Source organism: Eptesicus fuscus, chromosome 1 (assembly GCF_027574615.1).
Source record: "Eptesicus fuscus isolate TK198812 chromosome 1, DD_ASM_mEF_20220401, whole genome shotgun sequence".
In the NCBI taxonomy this organism is placed as follows: Eukaryota; Metazoa; Chordata; class Mammalia; order Chiroptera; family Vespertilionidae; genus Eptesicus; species Eptesicus fuscus.
This window is the reverse complement of record NC_072473.1, coordinates 96,128,809-96,134,808: the sequence shown is the minus strand read 5'-3', so window position 1 is coordinate 96,134,808 and position 6,000 is coordinate 96,128,809. Positions and strand designations below refer to the sequence as shown.

The 6,000-nt window shown below is 41.9% G+C and overlaps 1 pseudogene; it reads right to left on the bottom strand.

Annotated features, from left to right (window-relative positions):
* Positions 1–1,594: 1,594 nt before the first annotated feature.
* Positions 1,595–6,000, bottom strand: part of LOC103302621 (ATP-dependent RNA helicase DDX54-like) — a 70,214-nt pseudogene continuing 65,808 nt past the window's right edge.

The following is a 6,000-nucleotide window of genomic DNA, read 5'->3' as shown; positions in this document are numbered from 1 at the left end:
GCCCTTTTAGTAGTATAGATAGATTATATAGAATAGGATTGCTTAAATAGGGGGAGAAGCCTTTTTCAGCAGGAGGAGATGCTCTTGGCAGACAAAAACACATAATCCCTATATCTGGACTGATAGCTAGCCATATGCACTATACTACCAAACTGGTCATTAAAAAATTGAACCGCTTTTTTACACCTTACACAAAACAGCTGTTGCCCTTAAAACCCCTCCTCAGCCCCCACCTTAGGTTCTGTCTTCACAGTTCACCCAGATTAGGTTCTGATTAGTCGGTTTCTATGCCAGTCAGTGTCAAAAGCTCCACCTCCTAGGCAGCCATTGGCTCCTGGCACTTCACCCAGATTTGGTTCTGATTGGTTGGTTTCTATGCCAGTCAGCATCTCTGGGCCTATCTCTGGGCCTGATCAAAGAGGCAGGGCTGATCAGCAGCCCCTGAGGAGGCCCAGAGAGAAGCAGAGGCACAGCTGCTGGCAAAGCCAGGAGAGAAAGAGAGAGGCAAGGTCTGATCAACAGCTGCCATGGAGGCTGAGGATCAGACCCTGCCTCTCTCTCTGCAGGCCTCTCTCTGGGCCCAATCCGCAGCCCCCTTGGCAGTCAGTGCTGGGTTGCTACGCAGGCACTGGCTGCAGTCTGGTGTTCAGTGGAGCCTTGGTTGTTATGGACCCTGGCTCTTTATATATATATATAGATACTAGAGACCCGTGTACGAAAATTCTGCCAAATGCAGAGAGACCATTGCCGTTTTGCGACACAAGAAAAATGAAAATATTGTGTTTCTTGAGATTGGGGACTTACGTATAGGCATGGATACATTTACTTATGCATATTGGCAGAGACTTAAGTGAAGAAAAGATGGAAATCCAGGCTTCACAATGGTGTGACTATATGAACTTAGGCACATTCCTTAGCTTATTGTATGGGGTAAGAGCATGAATCCTGAGCTAGATTGCATGAGTCCACGTGTCAGTGTCACCAATTAAGAGCTCTATGACTCTGAGGAAGCTGCTTAAATCCTAGATTCCTCAGTTTCCTCATAAAGTTAAATGATGATTGAGTTAATATTTCTAAATACTTAGAACTGTACTAGTGCATTGAAAATGCTCTGTAAGTGACTGGAGAGTAAAAAAAGAATCCTCTCTATATTCAGAGCTTCTAACCTTACACTATACTATATACCTCCCATGATTTTTCAGAGGAGATAAATAAATGCATTAAGTATAGGTGTGCCTTGGAGATATAGCAGGTTCAGTTCCAGACCATGGCAATAAAGCAAATAACACAATAAAGCAAGGCACACAACTTTTTTGTTTGTTTCCCAGTTAATATAAAAGTTATGTTTACACTATTAGGTGTATAATAGCATTATGTCTAAAAAATGCATGTTTCTTAATTTTAAAAATACTTTATTTCTAAAAATGCTAACCATCATCTGACCCATCAATAAGTCATAATGTTTTATATTTGTTTGTTTCTTTGTCGCTGGAGGATCTTGCCTCGATGTTGATGGTTGGTGAAAATGGAGTAGTTGCGGCAAATTGTTAAAATAATGCAACAATGAAGTTTGCCACATAGATTGATTATTCTTTCACAAACTATTTCTCTGTAGCATTCCCCCAGTAGAACTTCTTTCAAAGTTGGAGTCAATCCTCTCAAACCCTGCTGCTTTACTGACTAAGTATATGTAACAGCCTAAATCCTTTGTTGTCATTTCAACAATCTTCACAGCATCTTCACCAGGAGTAGAGTCCATCTCAAGAAACCACTTTCTTTGGGCATCCATATGAAGCAACTGCTCATCTGTTAAACTTTTATCGTGAGATTGCAGCAATTCAGTCTCCACTTCTAATTTTAGTTCTCTAGCTCCAGCCACCACATTTGCAGTTACTTCTATCACTGAAGTCTTGGCCCCTCAAAGTCATCCATGAGGGTTGGAATCAACTTTAAACTTTTGTTAATGTTGGTATTTTGACCTCTTCCAATGAATCACAAATATTCTTAATGGAATCTAGAATGGTGAATCATTTCCAGAAGGTTTTCAATTTACTTTGCCCAGATTTATCAGAGGAATTCCTGTCTATGACAGCTATAACTTTAAAGTTGAGATTACTTCTTGATCCATGAGCTGCAGAAGGATGTTCTGTTAGCAGGCATAAAAACAACATTAACCTCATTGTACATCTCCTTAAGAGCTCTTGGGCGACCAGGTACATTGTAAATGTACTTTAATATTTTGAAAAAAAAATTTTTTTTCTAAGCAGTAGGTCTCAACAGTGAGCTTAAAATATTCAGTAAATGATGTTATAAATAGATGTGCTATCATTCCATTTCTAGAGCACAGACAGGGTAGATTTAGCATAATTCTTAAGGGGCCCAATTTTTTTTGGAATGGTAAATAAGCATTGGCTTCAACTTAAAGTCTCCAGTTGCATTAGCCCCTTATATGAAAGTCAACTTGTCCTTTAAAGCCAGGCAATGACTTTTCTTCTCTAGCTATGACAGTCCTATATGGCATCTTCTTCCAATATAAGGCTGTTTCATCTACAATGAAAATATTTTGTTTAATGTAGTTTACCTTAATTACCTTAGCTATACCTTCTGGATAACTTGCTGCAGCTTCTATGTCAGCACTTGCTCACATACCCAGCTGGCCAACCTCCCACGTCTCTTCTGGCCCTGATCTTACACTGGTGGGGTCCCTCGGCCTGGCCTGTGCCCTCTCACAATCCAGTACCCCTCAGTGGATGTTAGAGAGCCGGTTTCGGCCCGATCCCACAGGCCAGACTGAGGGACCCCACTGGTGCATGAATTTGTGCACCAGGCCTCTAGTAACAGAGTAAAAAGAAATAGAGTAAAATCTGTCTCTACTTGAACATTAGATGTATAGCTTCCACAGGGAAGGAATTAAGTTCAGTATTCATGGGGTATAGTGAGAGTTAATTCTTCACCAAGGATGTAGGAAGTAATCAATCATGTACTTGAAAAAAGTAGACACTAAAAGACTAATAGAACCACAGATTCTTATGAAACAGGAAGTACAGCCCTTTGCTTAGTATTAGTAAAGGGGCCAATTGAGATCTAGAGGCAGGGGCTGGGTGGAGATAGGCAAATGGGGGGAAATGGAGACATCTATAATAGTGTCAACAATAAAAATAAAGTTAAAAAAAATAACACCTTGTCCAAGGTCACAAGAATCAGTTGAGGTGCTGGGACAAAGACTCAATCCAGGATTATTTCAAACACATCATACACAAATTCAAACTCCCATTTATTAGAAGTTCACACACCATATTTTTTCAAGTTATTCAAAGGAGATAAATTGGAGGAGATTGTTCATTTTGAAATAAAAAGACTTTGCATTAAAAAAAAAAACCCTCACAGCAGGGTTCCTTTAAATAGCAGCTCTCTTCCTGCATTTGAAATTAGACCTTACTCTTAGTGAAAATGAGAGGTCTCTGTAGTAGCACACAGTCCTAGTTCCCCAATCACTAAATAAAGACTATGATGAAGTTTGAAATTAATTTCATTTGCATAAATAATCATAGTCATGACTTCACAAGCATATAAATCAGAGACATTCTGGAGATGAGCATATGTTATTTTTATAGATACAGAAAAATTGCAGTCAGAGGAGCCTTGGGGAAGGACACATTTGGGTTTGACTTGGAGAGTGAATCTTTTCCTGGTTTGTTATGAATAGCCCTTTCTTGTTTGTCACTCACACAGCCATGTGTCACTCCCTCTGGGAAAACTGAAACTACTATCTTTCTCCATGATTAGACTGATTTCCTCAAGGGCAAGGACAAAGTTCTTCATGTCTTCATCTTTATGTCCCTACTGTTCAGCATGTCACACAGAAAATAAGGTATTCAATGACAGTTGGTTGAAAAAAATTGAGGTAATCAACTAATATTTCTTCAAATCAAGCAATAGATAGATAGATAGATAGATAGACCTCCACACAAGTTTTTGTGGATAGAAACTATGTAAAAATAAATTATATAGTTAATCAGATAATGACAAATCTGTGAAAAAAAGAAGGGCAGGGTTATAGAGAGTGCTGGGGAGGTGGAAGGGAGTTTGAATATTTAAACAGGGAGATCAGGAAAGCCCTTACTGTGAAAGTGGTATTTGGGCAAAGATTTGAAGGAAATAGACTAAACTCTGCTGTTGAATGGGAGAAAAGCACTCCAAGTAGAGGCAAGGATCAGTGCAAAGATCTCATTATGAGACTATTCCTGTTTGAGGAACAGCAAGAAGCCTGTGTAGCTGAAGGAGAGTGAGTAGAATGAAATGCGGTGTGACTTAAAGTCAGAATAGTAACTGTGGTACAATATCCTGAAGGATCTGGTAGGCCATTGTAAGGGAAGCCAGTGGAAGGTTCAAAGCAGGAAACTGACATGATCTGACTTATTTACCCTTTATTTAAAATAAGAACATCAATCTTATTGGAAAAGAGCTACTTTAATAATGATTACATTTTAACTTGATTATATCTGTAAAGACTATATATATATATATATATATATATATATATATATATATATATTTATGCCTAAGGGACCTGCCAACCGTTCAACTGGCCAACCGGTAGCTATGCAGACGCTCAACACAGAAACTGCAGAGCTGTGGTGACTTGGCAGCTGTGGTTCTCATGTGACACACCCAGAACCAGAGAGGAGGGAGCCCAATTCCGGAGTGTGTCACCTGAGAACCACCCTCTCGCAATCCGGGACCCCTCGAGGGATGTTGAAGGGCTGGTTTTGGCCCATTCCCTATAGGCCAGGACAAGGGACCCCACTGGTGCACAAATCCAAGCACCCGGCCTCTAGCCTTCAAATAAGGTCACATCCTGAGGTATTATGGGTTAAGACTTTAATGTAAGAATTTGTGTGTATGGGCAACTACTACTGGTTTTATTAAATAACTAGCATTCCCGTTGCAGGAAAAATCCTGCAATAGGGTTTCCTGCTGCACTCTATCCCGCCCCGCCTGCTCTCCTCCCTTGTCCCCTGCCCCGCCTTCTCCGCCAGCCCCCCTGCTTTTCTCCCTTCTCCGCCAGCCGTCCCACTCTCCTTCCTTCTCCCCCGGCCCCGCCTCCGCTCCTCCCTTCTACCCCACCCCGCCTTCTCTGCCAGCCTGCCCGCTCTCCTCCCTTCTCCCCCGGCCCCGCCTCCACTCCTCCCTTCTCCCCCACCCAGCCTTCTCCCCCAGCCCGCCCACTCTCCTCTCTCCTCCCTTCTCCCCCAGCCCCACCTGTGCTCCTCCCTTCTCCTCCACCCCACCTTCTCCGCCAGCCTGCCTGCTCTCCTTCCTTCTCCCACAGCCCTACCTCCGCTCCTCCCTTCTCCTCTCCCCCGTCTTGTTTGCTTCTCTGAAGCTTTGTTCCCTTCTGCAGCTCTTGGCTTCTTTCTACGCTGTCTTGATATGCAAATTAGCCACCATCTTTGTTGGGGTAATTTGCATATTCGCCCTGATTGGTTGGTGGGCGTGGCTCGGCTGGTGGGCGTGGCGAATGTGCGGTCAATTTGCATATTTGTCTATTATTAGGTAGGATTTTAATTTACCATTCATATGCCTCTGACCACAATATGCCAAAGAGAACAAGGGATGATGCAGGGAGACCTGTCAAGAGGCTATTTCAATAATTTAAGTGGAAGTGGATGGTGATTTGTATCAGGCAGGTAGCATAGGATATAGTGGGAAGTGGTCAGATTTGCATGCATTTTGAATATGGAACAGACAGCATTTGCTAAAAGATTAGATGTTGGATATGAGACAGAGAGAAGAGTTAACAATTACACCAGAAATTTGGGCCTAAGAAATTGAAAGGATGAAGTGTCCATTTACTGAAATGAGGAAGGCTAGGGAGAAGCAGGTATTTGTTGCAGAGATCAGAGTATGGTATGGGTGTATTAAATCTTAGATGTCTATTAGATATCCAAGAGGATTCATAAAATAGGTTGCTGGAATTAATGGCAGGGACCTAGAGTG